The sequence below is a fragment of the Hipposideros armiger genome, unplaced genomic scaffold (genome assembly GCF_001890085.2).
Source record: "Hipposideros armiger isolate ML-2016 unplaced genomic scaffold, ASM189008v1 scaffold_416, whole genome shotgun sequence".
NCBI classification, from domain to species: Eukaryota; Metazoa; Chordata; class Mammalia; order Chiroptera; family Hipposideridae; genus Hipposideros; species Hipposideros armiger.
Genome location: NW_017731766.1, coordinates 45,737 through 59,351, shown reverse-complemented (window position 1 = coordinate 59,351; position 13,615 = coordinate 45,737). Strand labels below are relative to the sequence as shown.

The 13,615-nt window shown below is 38.1% G+C and overlaps 1 long non-coding RNA gene across 1 annotated transcript; it reads right to left on the bottom strand.

Annotated features, from left to right (window-relative positions):
- Positions 1 to 3,730: 3,730 nt before the first annotated feature.
- Positions 3,731 to 12,793, bottom strand: LOC109394213 (uncharacterized). The gene is made up of 4 exons (XR_002126414.1): positions 12,681 to 12,793; positions 7,852 to 7,993; positions 4,337 to 4,386; positions 3,731 to 3,809 (listed from the first exon to the last, which is right to left on the bottom strand). It is a non-coding gene; the product is annotated as an uncharacterized LOC109394213 (long non-coding RNA).
- Between the last annotated feature and the right edge of the window lie 822 nt (positions 12,794 to 13,615).

The window sequence follows — 13,615 nt, the reverse complement described above, 5'->3', positions numbered from 1 at the left end:
CCAAGGAATTTTGGATCTCGCCTTGAGCCTTTCACCTTTTGTTAAATTGTATATTCTTAGGAAATAAACTATTTGAAGCTCTTCTTCATCATTTCATTCTGAATAAATTTTTCAGACAACAGGTTTAGAGGACCTGCCTGAGAGATCACAGCTAGAAGGAAATAAGGAAAAAGTGAGAGGGGTGTGCAGGCCAGAGTTAGTGAGAAAGGGCGTTAGCTTGCACTCTGGTCTTAATAGAAGAGGTGATCTGGTGGTCACTTCAGGTATGTCTGCTAACTTGGATTACACATACATAAGTGGTTCATCGTTATAGCGCTGTTACAAGGAGAAGAGGCAGAGAGAAGGCACGGAGGTCTAGCTTTGTTCAGTTTTATAGTGCGCAAAGAAAAACGCTGAGGCAATGAGCTGGGGAAGTTATCTGGGCAACTCAGACTAATGGGCTTTCTGCTTGCTTGTGTTCTATGGATAGCATCATAATGGTCTGCTTTATTTTTCAAGTGGGGATACTATCTTTGGAGCAGTGTCAAGAAAAAATATGGAATCAAATAGGATTTCTGTGGCTAGTGTCTATGTAGGTTAATACAGAGACACATTATTTTATGCAGTATCGGGGAGGGAGAGAAAAGTTAAAGTAAAAAACAAACGAACAAAAAAAACTTGCTGGTCATTAATCTCGTTTAAAGTCTTTGTCTTGAACATAGGTTCTGTGGGCTTAATCCCAGCTCTGCTTCTTAATTGGTGGTTGTAATTAGAAAGGAACTAGTCTCTGTAACTGTGGTATTCTGATTTAAAAGTTGGGGATAGACAGACGCCTGATTCATTTTATATTTATGCAATGTGTGAGAATTTTCAGAGAAAGACTTTCTTCTTATTTGTAAATACTCTTTAAAATTATTTTTAAAGTCATTTACTCCTCACCAGCCAGCCTGGCATCTCTGACACACGAGGAGCTGTGTCAGAACGTTGCCGTTCCTTCTGTGGAGTACTTCCTCCAACCACCACCAGACTTTTTCCCTCACTTCCTTCAAGATGTTGCTCAGGTATCACCTGCTCGGTGAGGTCTTCTATGGTCATTCTATTTAAAATGGCACCTCCATATCTATACCTCTTAGCCCCCTTCCCTTTTCTATTTTTTTATTTTTATCTCTAGCACTTAACACCTCCTAACAAATTATGTACTTTTTGTATTGGTTATTTGCTCTCCCTCCACTAGGATGAAGGCTTCGTGTTGGCAGAGATTTTTAGCTGCTTTTTTACTGATAATAACCAGCATCTAACACACTGACTTAAACATAATAGGAATCTATACAAATATGTTGAGTGAATGCTATTAATACAAGACATTTTTAACAACAGATAAATATAACTGCATATGACTTAGATTTATTTTAGTGAAGTACAAATAGCAGGGACTCACTAGAAACAATAACCAAGGATACTTGTCTAAATTTGTAAAATATTATAATTCCATATTTAGACAATTATTTTAAATTTAAGCAGGCTGCATTAATTTCAAATTGAACAATTTACCATAGATTTGGCATTAGTTCCTTAAATCTCTCAAAATTTCATTTTTTNAACATAGGTTCTGTAGGCTTAATCCCAGCTCTGCTTCTTAATTGGTGGTTGTAATTAGAAAGTAACTAGTCTCTGTAACTGTGGTATTCTGATTTAAAAGTTGGGGATAGACAGACGCCTGATTCATTTTATATTTATGCAATGTGTGAGAATTTTCAGAGAAAGACTTTCTTCTTATTTGTAAATACTCTTTAAAATTATTTTTAAAGTCATTTACTCCTCACCAGCCAGCCTGGCATCTCTGACACACGAGGAGCTGTGTCAGAACGTTGCCGTTCCTTCTGTGGAGTACTTCCTCCAACCACCACCAGACTTTTTCCCTCACTTCCTTCAAGATGTTGCTCAGGTATCACCTGCTCGGTGAGGTCTTCTATGGTCATTCTATTTAAAATGGCACCTCCATATCTATACCTCTTAGCCCCCTTCCCTTTTCTATTTTTTTATTTTTATCTCTAGCACTTAACACCTCCTAACAAATTATGTACTTTTCGTATTGGTTATTTGCTCTCCCTCCACTAGGATGAAGGCTTCGTGTTGGCAGAGATTTTTAGCTGCTTTTTTACTGATAATAACCAGCATCTAACACACTGACTTAAACATAATAGGAATCTATACAAATATGTTGAGTGAATGCTATTAATACAAGACATTTTTAACAACAGATAAATATAACTGCATATGACTTAGATTTATTTTAGTGAAGTACAAATAGCAGGGACTCACTAGAAACAATAACCAAGGATACTTGTCTAAATTTGTAAAATATTATAATTCCATATTTAGACAATTATTTTAAATTTAAGCAGGCTGCATTAATTTCAAATTGAACAATTTACCATAGATTTGGCATTAGTTCCTTAAATCTCTCAAAATTTCATTTTTTCAAGGTATATTTTTACTTAGAGGATATTGCTTTCAAAATATTTTCCCATTAACAAAAGAGAAATTTTTCCTCATGTTTTAAAAGGGTACAAAAGAAATTATAGTGCAATTTACTCAGTTTCAGTCATTAACTGAAAACATTTAAAACAGGAAAGAAGAAGACAAAAACTAGGAATTTCTTTAAATCCTTTAAGTGTGACAAAAATAGAGTTAGAAACTTTTTCTCGGGTGAGCATAAATTAGAAAAACTAAGGCATCAATGGGTGTTCCACTTCTGATTTCACCCCCACTTTCCTCCCCACACGGTGGCTCTATTGGGGGAAAATTATTTTATATAAATACTATTTACTTACAATAAACATTTTTAAAAACTCATAAAATTAAATCATTTTTTAAATTTTAAATTAAGTCATTTAAATAATCTTTTCAATCACAACAAAGAAAAAAAGGTCCACGTTCTGAAGCGGTCAGCTACATGGCCATTGAATCCTGAATTTACATCTGCTCACATTGAGGGAGTTCAATGCTTATGTTCTACAGGCCCAGGGATTTTAGGGGAAAATTCCACCAGCTCAGTACAAATACTGCCCATTCCTACTGCCAGTTTTTCTTTCCAGCCACCATGTCAATTATAAACCTGCCTCATTACGCATCCAACAGTATCTCTGAGCTCCGACACTGCAGACGAGGCACAATGTGCAACGGCGCACACACACGGCTTGCTTTTACCACACATACCTGTGCTCGGCCTTCACTGTCACCCACTTGCCTCTGAATCCAGCTCCAGCTTGCTTCTTAATGGTTACCCGTGTCCATATGGCAAAGATATTTTTGTTGTCTCTCATTTTTTTATTTACACAGTGATACAGCGTGGAGAACAGAGCCACAAGAATGGAAATCATGTGAATAATGGCTCTCCTTTAGAGATTATCACTGACTCCAGGCAAGAATATTCTCCTTTCTGATCTCAGAAACAGACAGTATGTGCTGCTGCAGATGAAGGGGGCAACTGGGTTTGTATTTTTCAGGAACAAGAGTTGAGAACTGTGTTTATGGTATGAAAAAACATAACGTAGCGCCATTCAAAATTTTAGTCATACAAATGCTTTGACGACAATAACACCTAATAAACTGGATAGACGGGAAGACATAGCAAAGACCCTGGCTGAAGAAGAAGAGAAATACTATATATAACACCCTCTGTACTCAAGGGAAGAATTGATGGAGCACCGAGCGGGTACTTACAGAGCTCATGGGAGTCCTCTGGAAAGACGGTCACTGTCTGAGATCCTTCTCTGCTGAAGATCAGCATGTGTCTGCCCAACGTTCAGGAATTAGCCACATGGAGTCTGCAAGGAATTGGTCTGAGATTTATGGAGCATAGCATCAGGTGTACGGAAGGTATCAGAGCAGAGGAGCACATTCTCACATTCTTTAGTCTACAAGCCTGGTTCTGCCACATAATAGCTGAGTGACCTTGGGCAGGTTGATTTTCCTACCTGTGCCTCAGTATTATTAGCTGGTTAGTGGAAACATTACCTCATAGTACCCTAGTCCATAAGTGCCATAGTAAATGGGGCTTATCTCATTGTGCTGACATAAAAATTAAATAAGTTAATAGTTATGAAGTTCTCAAAACATTGTCTATAAATAGTAATTGTTATAGTAAATACGTTGAATAAAATACATTTGAGAAATGCTTATACCATAGCTCCTTCATTAGTGTCATAATGCATGAGTATATTAAAAGCTCCAACAACACAGCAGCCGTGTGGTAATAAACAACACCAAAACCTCGATAGCTTATAAAAACAAATGTTATTTTTTCACTCATATTAAATGTATGCAAGTTGCACATATTGTTTCTTACACTCACCAGTGACGTGACTTTGGTCAGGTGACTTGTCTGTACATCAGCTTCCTCATCTATAAAATGGGAACAATAAAAATACACATGTACCAGGAGACGGTTGTGCAGAATACGTATTAGCACATGGAACATGCTCAATACATGATCATGACATTGTCAGCACACTAAATGTCACTTTATGATTAAAATTCTATTGTCATCTTATAGATGAGAAACTTCCATCTCAAAAAGAGGTGATTTAAACAAAGGTCACACAGCTAGGAAATGATGGATCATAGACTCACACTAAAATGGGTTTGAATTAAACCCCTCTCCCCTGTTCACATTACATTTACTGGAGAATTCTAATTGTAGAACTACCAACCAAGACGCTATTAGAAATGTGGTCAAACATTTGAAAAGAAACACCTTTGCTCCTTAGTATATTTCAGTGAGACTTACAACTTGCCACATTTAGATGCATACTGAGCATGTGAGAGCATGAGTTTGCCAGAAAAAACAGTGCTAGCCAACACCCGCACAATATTATCTCATTCCCAGGGAGTATGACTGGAGATGGGAGCAGAAGGAAAGGAAACTGTCACTTACTGAATAATGACTAGGTTTCATGCACTATGCTACATACCTTACACTTCACTTAATTCCCGAACAGCACCATTGTAGGATGCTCTCAGTATCTACTTTCTGTCATTAATTTCACTTCACACAAAAATGTAAAGTGAAAAAATGCCATTTCCTAAGAAAGATATCTTAATCAACTGTGGAAAAGAGGTGCCACTCAAGTCATACCACTCGTCACTCCGTGACATTAACATATATTTATATTTTGTATCCCCCATTATCAATCAAAATTTCACAGGTGCTGAGGCATTGTCTTGGTCACCACTTAATTCTCAGTGCCTAGAACAGTGCCTGAACGAATGAATGAATCTGTGAATGCAAAACAGAATGGAGGGAGCTAAGAGGATTTTAAGGAACTTACCCAAACACTCACAGCTTGTAAGTTTTACACTGAAATTTTAACTACAGATTTGAGTCTAAACCCTGTGGGCATCCCATTGTGCCAACTGTTTCTATCTTGCTTCCCACAGTTAATGTCACCATGGTCATGGAGAGCAGCATGATATAATGTTACTTTGAACCATATGGAACTGCCTTTCTGAGCCTCGTGGCATTTAATCTATAATATGAAGTATACAAAGGAGTCGCTCTGCTAATAGAAAGGACATCATGTACAAAAGCATCAGTGAGTTTAAAGGCCCATATGTCAGGAAAGAGCATAGATTATTCTAGAAACTGAACAAAGCCAACGTGGTTGGAAATTAGTGAGTGACAATGAGAGTGTTTGAAGTGACACTGGAAATGCAGGCAAGCTCTAGGTTTTACATGGTCCTGTTGGTTATGTAAAGAAATTCAGGTTTTATTCTAAGTGCAGTAGGAAGCCACTGAAGGTTTTAAGTTAAAGGAGTGACATGGTCTGACCTGAATTTTTGAACAGAGGGGAGAATGAGTCCGGAATGGGCAAAGTGCGCATGCGTGAAAGACAACTGCATACGCCCCACGTGCTGCTGCCTTTGGAGGGTTGTGCAGGACGGGGAAAGAGAGTACTTTGTGTGGCAGTAGAAACATGGTGACGGTGAAGTTGATGACAGATAGCATTCTGGGTCTCTGAATGCCGAATGATATATCTCCCTCCCTCTCTGTCCAGGCCTCTGCCCTCTGCAGCAGCATGAGTGGCTGACCTCACAGAATGGGGCCCTACCCTACCGATGGCAAGCTGATCTGAATGGAACATCCAACTAGACATAATTTCATAAACAAAATACTGCGTGTGTAACAATCATTTAAATATTTTAATTGTTAAGATACATTTTATTTCAGAATACTATTCAATTGCTATGATTTTATTTAATATTTTTCCATGACCATGTGATTCTCCCTCTAATGTTACTTTTTTTACCAGCTCCCCCTTTTCAAGCATTTAAAGTTCCTCATGATCTGTCCCCTGTATCCCTCTCCACTCTCATCCTTATAAGCAACCCCACTCATCCATCTCACACACACACACACTTCGTTCTGAGGCAGAAATATATTCATCACATTCTATGATCTTTTTTTCTATGTTTATATACCTTTGAAACTTTTATTTTTTGGACTGACAAACTCCTATTCAATCTTAAAAACCTCAGTTGCTGTCATCTTCTCCTAAAAGCCATCCCTGGTACTTCCTTAATTGGAGGCACTCATATTTTTCTCTAAATTTTCTCTACCACTTATTCATGAATACATTAATGAATTATTTTACTGAATTTCTATTTATTTATTACCAAAATGACTCTACTGTTGAGGGTTCACTTTGCATTTGTTTTATGTTTCTTTTTTTTTAAAGATTTTTTTATTGGGGAATTGGGGGAAGGGGGACAGACAAGTTGCTGTCGTTTTGTTCTTCAGTCTAGTTGTGGAGGACGTTGCTTCAAGGGCCCAAGTTGTCACCATCATTGCACGCTTCCCGGGTGAGGCCCATCAGTCGCTGGCTTCTGGACGGCCGCTCACTGCAGCTGCTGGCTGCTCAGGCTAGCTGCTGGTTACATACAGTAGCCCATGGCAACCCACTGCAGCAGGGGCTGCAGCCTACGCCATCGCGGGCGACTCAGGACAGCCAAGCTCCAGGTTGAGCTGTTGTTCAGCATCGTAGCTGTAGAGGGCAGTGTCACTGGCCCTCATATGTGGGATCCGAACCGGGGCCCTCTGGCGTCCCAAGCCAGTTCTTAACCATCGCGCCACTCGGCCGGCCCTGTTTTATGTTTCTTGCATGTAGTAGCACTGGGCTTGAGACAGCCATTCAATGAATATGTTCTAAGTTGCATTTTACTCTTTAAATATACATATATTCTGAATAACTACTATACATGTAAAAATAAAATGAATTCAGGTTATGCAGTAAGAATGAAATCAGGGCAATTATTAATGTTATGAATTTGTCAAATACGAGTTGCAAAAAGTATCACAACTTGACCAAACAAAAGGAAGCAAACCATTGATCCTTAGTGAGACTGCAAACACTCTTAAGAAGGTTAATATTTTTTTCTTTGTGGTAATGGAAGTCTATATTTATGACAGACATAATATAGAATAAAGTATACATTAAAGCCAATAAAAAGCATTATTGTTTAAAAAAGTGAACTTGGAAGAAATTTCTCAATATACCATGGTTACCGCCTTCTGTATTGTTTCAATTTAAGCACTTTTAAAATAATGTTCCAACTGAGGGCCTCCACAACAATTTATAAAGGATTTTTGGTCTTTACTCTTTTATTAAGAATGGTGCTGACCTTTGAAATTCAAGGAGCTGGGTGCTGGAGGGAAAGAATCCAGTATTTATAACCTGGGGAGGCCGTGCACCACCAGACGGCCGTCAGCTCTGACAAACGAGATTGTAGTACTTGTGAACATACTGGAAAAGGCTCACAAAAAAACAACTCTATTCATAAACTTGGTAATAACAATGGAATACAACATACCTTCTAGACTCAAGATCCTAGGAATGAGGAAACAGTACTTTGCCATAAAGTAGAGGCTTCAGCGGATATATTTATTATTCTGTTGAATGTTATCATTTCCTCTGCATAGTTCCTCCTCTCTTTCACAAGGCCACTGGAATGTCTAAAAATAACATAAATTAAACTAGTGTTGAAATGAATTAATGACTTCAGAAAAACAATCACAGATCTGACATGATTATGTGACTCCAATGGTGTCGAGATAGTGGTGGGGCAGGATCTTTTGTTTCTCTTGTCCCGTCTATAAACCCTGCACCTAAAACAGTGGGATAAACATGGTAGAATCTCAATATTCATTGGACTAATGAATGATCTATTGAATACCCAACTTAAATGTCAATGGACATAATGTCTGCAGCAGTTTCTTGGTCTCATATGGTCATACCTAGTGAAACACAGGGATTTTCCCCCCGTTGAAGCCACAGTGATAGAACTACCGGCCTGCTCCTTTGCTGAGGACTGGGTCACACATTCAAGCCTCATCAGTGACTGTCAAGGGGTATGAAGTCTATCATAATTTGCCCCTCTATTTGCTCTTATGAGTCGTGTGAAGGTGAACATCCAAACAAATGGAGCTTCTGGAGCGAAGAATTAAGCAGATGGGGCAACCAACTGAGACTGCCAGGCTCCTACTTCTCTGCTCTGAAAATTTTAGACATTTCTTGTGAAGTGAAGAGGTGGCCAATGGTCTTTCTCTCCCACATGGAATACTGGAATATGAACAACTGGGAAGTCTTTACATTTTGGGAAAACTACAACTATTATCTGTGAGAGTGTGGTTCTGACTCAACTTGTAAGGTTGCGCTTTGGAGGTTTCCCTCCCTTTTCCCTGGAAGATTAGAGACGGTGAACGTCAGCATTACTATCCCTTTAAGGAACCCTTCTCAGGCTTCCATTCTAAAGTGTTTCTTCTTATTTATAACTTTAAAAAAATGTGAGTAAAACTGTTCTTAAACATTGAATTTCCTTATATACCCTTGAGAGCTTATCATTATCTTCATCAAGAAGTTATCTCTTGAATTACCAGAGAACCAATTAGGTTGATTCTGAGAGCAATTTATATCTGAATGGTTTCTAAATATGTATCTTATGGAAGAAAAGTGAAAAATATCTATTTGATTAATTTAATTATTAAAGGTGAAACCCCACAAAGGAGAATACTTCCCCTTCGCTACACTGACTCTTCTTTTTCCCTAAAGCTAAATGTTCATATCCAAGAGCTCTCACACGTGAACCCTGCTGTAATATAATGGGATCTTATAAAACTGGGCTACTAAGTATGTCTAGAGACCCAGGGAGGATTCTTTAATCTTTTAACTGGTAGAGCCTCAAGTAAATGCAATAAAGACCTTTTTTAGTATTTGAAAATAATGTGTTCTCATGTCTGCCTTCCTTAAGAGAATTACATAAAGTGTTCTCTCTAGTTTTTAAAATCTGATTTGAATTATGTCACATATAATTTCTGAACAGATGAACTTACAGGCTTTTATCTCTGACACGGGTTCAAATGTTGTTTCTTTAAGATATATATATATATATAATTTTACAATCAGGAATGTACCTTCTATCAAAAATTCAGAAAATCAATGTGCCCTAGTTCACAAATACACCTGTCTACTTTGTGGAAGGGAGAGTCTTACCCAGAGCTTTCACCCTAGAATAAGCTGCCTGGGAGCACATCACATAGTAATCATTTTGAAGTGGGGTTCAGAAAGCATGTTAGCCTCTGTTACTGTGTGACATTGGAAAAGTGGCTTAGCTGCTCTGAGACTTTTGTTTCCTTGTTGTGAAGTTCAGGCAATGGATTAAATGCTCTTTAAGAATCATCATTCCATAAACTCATTCATCTCTATATTTGTGATTTTCCTGATTCTAACTAATTGTATAGGGTTGTAGCCAGGATGTTTTCCAGACATGAGGAAATGCCTATACTCTTTGAGAAGTTTTGTCTCATAAATGTTTTAAAGGTCCAGTTCCATGGTTTGTATCTCAGTGTTTCATTTCCATTTGTGAAAAACAAAGACTAAGCGTCATGACTCTTTTCTTCCTAATTCCCAAACGATCTGTTACTGCCTTTTTGTCTCATTGAACAAATTGCTCTTATGGAAATAAAAAAAAATAATGAATTTAATTGGAGCAAAAGAAGGAAGTTCTATCCTATGCAATACTGTCCTTTTCTTTTGATTTTGTGGTCTAGGACAGAAATAAAACTTTTAGCAGAATAATGATAATAGAGCAGAGGTAGTGCACAGCACCAGTCACTCCAAATTCTCCTGGGGAACTAGATGGAGTCCAAATATAAATAAAAATACACTTTTCTATAAGTAGGCTACTTTCATGTAATAATTCCTAATCTACTTATTATATTCTAATTAAAATATTTATTAAGTGCACTGTGTATGCGATGCCATTACTGTTTCCCTCACTCTGTACACTCAGCCTCTGCCATAAAGCATAAAGTGGTGCTTTCTGCCCCAAATCCTCATGAATACTGGTTCTTGGATACATTCTCTTGTATAAGGTGATGCATTTCATGTGTTTGAAAGAACAAAGATTCCTAAAGGAATAAAGTCAGAGGTAGGAGTCTTTGTAAAGTAATATAGATGGTAGGTAAAAAGCATCATGGAAGACTTGAGTTCTAATTCTTCATACACTGATGCATTTCTCCCAGAAATATGGTTGGTTGGGTAGAGTTGATGAGCGTTGTGGATGGACTATAAATGATAGCAAAAGCCACCATTTTAAAAAAGAAGATAATTTACCACCTCAAGAGGAAGACCCTGATAAAAATGTAACTCCTCAGCTAGAAATCTCATTCAGAAATTTTTACAGCTCTTCCAAAAAGGTTGCAAAGTAAACACAATACTTTAGAGGTGGGATTTTTCAAAAGCTCTGAACATCCTCAGAGTTGGGTGGGTAGGAGGTTGGTACAAGGACTTGTGAGGCTGGATATATACATTTGTTTTAATTTTAGAAATGATAAGAGATCCTAACCCTGTCATTATTTTATGTTCCCAAGGAAATGATGATTTCTTCTGAAACAGAGACAGGTTTTCATTGTGGTCATTGGTTCTTTAGCACCAATGGTACTACTTCAGTGAAAATGACTGTGGCTTCAGTTACACTGTTCCAAGTGTGCATAGATCTAAATGCCACAGCATCTTCTCAATCGCAGGAATGCTGACCCCTAGGAAAATGGAAGCCTCCTTGACTACGGACATGAAGAGATGAGTAGGCTCTGTGCTCTCATCCTGGGATAGTGAGAGGTCTGCAAAGTGGCAGAGAAATCATAACTATCTTGAGCATGGAGCAAGCTGAAAATAGTTGTGATTTGTGTGTTTTAAAAAAATGGAGAATGGGAAGTTTTGGGGTTTTCTTGTTTGTTTTAAATTTTAATTCATGGAATCAGTTGTCTCAAACATGGGCTTTCTCTTGTATAAGATTCCTTTATCTCCTACAACTGTTGGTCAAGTACTGGTGGTCTTTAGTCAAAGAAGTTACTACTGCAGCACTTTGTGCCCTCTTGCTACCTGCTCTGGACCATTCCAGTAGACTCCAACTTGGCTTTCTCATGTCTGGTTTCATGCCCCACCTTAGCCACTTATCCATTGTCCACATTAATGCCAGAGAGGTCATTCAAGAACACAGATTTATTATTTCTCCTCATGGAAAACTGCTTAATAGTGCCAGACTGCCTAGAGTATAATGCCCAAATTCCTTAGACTGGCATAATACGCCTTTCATAATATGGCCTTTGTCTACCTCTTCAAATGTGTAATTCATCCCAGGACCACATATTTACCAAAAACAGCAACTCAGTCTTATTGTCCAGCTATATCAAGATACTGAAGTTTTTGGAAAACATCAGCTTATTTTTGTTTTCCTTTTTTATAAATTCCCACTCCTAGGTTTTAAATTCACCCATAAAGGATGAGTATTTGAAACCATCATTCCCCACCCTCCACCCCAACAAAAGCAGCACCTCAGGCCTATGTGCACACTCTCCCCTGGGCCTCACTGTGTGGCCCCAGGGGTGGCAAGTGTTTCCAGAACTTGTAAGGAATGAACATTTTTGTTGTTGTTTGTTTGTTGTCTTTTAAGTTTCCTGACAATTATTGCTGAGGGCATCTTGCAATCATAATAAAAACCGTAAGGGCAGGTCCAGCCACAACACTGGTTATTGATAAGCTGAGACTGAAACAAAACAGTTTGGTTATGCTAAATTTGTGGATTTTATCCTAAAAATAGAAAATCCAATGTCACAGGATTGTGAACTGCTAGAACGCCAGCCATCCGCACTTTGCTACCAAGCAGAAAAGTCAAACAGGGCAGTGACAAAATGGGTCCCTTCCTACTTACTTAGAGTCCTCTCTAAAGATCTCCTCTCATAGCACAATCCAAAATTTGACTTACATGTGATTGGCTTCCTCAAAGAAAAACAGGCTGGGAAAAATATACATTTAATTATATATTCCTGGTTTTAATACACATATTAACATGGTTATACTCTTTCCCCAAATAAAACTATACATGGTTCTGTTACTAAGAAACACATGATATGGATAAATAAATGCTGCTGGAAGTTTTCAAACTATGAAATATTAATTTCAAAAAACAGAATTTCTCGAAACATGCGTTATTTGTAACACAGTTGGGGAAACGCTAGTCTAGACAATCTCTTTTAGACATTTTTTTCCCCAATGTGACATGTCAGTTACTAACTACCCAAGGGCTGAATTTCAGATCCCCTTGGTTTTGATATTCTATTATTATATTATATCAAAACCTACCTTTTTAGTTCAGATAATCTTTTATGTTCCCATTGACTTTGGGCAAGTATGAAGTATGTTTTCCAGGATGATAATCAGAATTTCTCTTTACAGATATTTTCCAGAAACTTGTAATTTGTCTTCCAAAGGACCAACTCCAAGAAGCACCTGGAATAAAGCAGGGGTCAGCTATATTCTCAGGCTAGATGATAGATTCAGGCACTTCTGCCCATTTTATTGTATAGACATTGTACATCTGCTGTCTGCTATGGCAACCACTGGAGGAAAAATATGTTACATGTTGTATTTCAGTAGAGAGCCAGGCTTTGCAAACAGTGCAAATAAAAACCACCAATCATTTTGTCCCACGATGGAACCTAAAAATCTGTGTTAGGACACTACAATTCTCTATCAGCTGAAGACAAAGCGGTCTGCTTTTTGAGGAAAGAGACATCTGCAAGGTGAAGATGCTGCACTAGAATACAGCCCGCATGCTCTGCAAAGACCCTGACTCTGGAGCCAGACAGCTGCAGGGATCAAATCCCAGCTCAGGCACAGGCTAGATGGAGAATCTCAGGCAGAGAACTTGACCTCTCTGAGCCTGAATGTTCATCTCTGAAAGGGGCAGCAACACATTTTGCAGAATATTGAAGTTGAGAAAAGGTATGTAAAGCACTGAGCATAGTTCTTGGCACATGAGTCTCTCCATAATGTGTTGTCTTCTTTTTCCTTCTCCCCGTCTTCATCCTTTTCCTCATCCTTATATTATTTTCAATAGTAGTGTTAGGCTTTAAATAGCAAGGGTAGTACTTAGTTGCATATATACTTAGTTCTGTTCTCCAAAAGTTTCCAGGTAAAGGCAGTGTTCACTCCTTTTTTTCTAGAAAGCCATTCCACAGTGCAAAAGTAATCCTTATTTTCAGAATATTCATGGCATCAATAAACTTTGTGTCTAT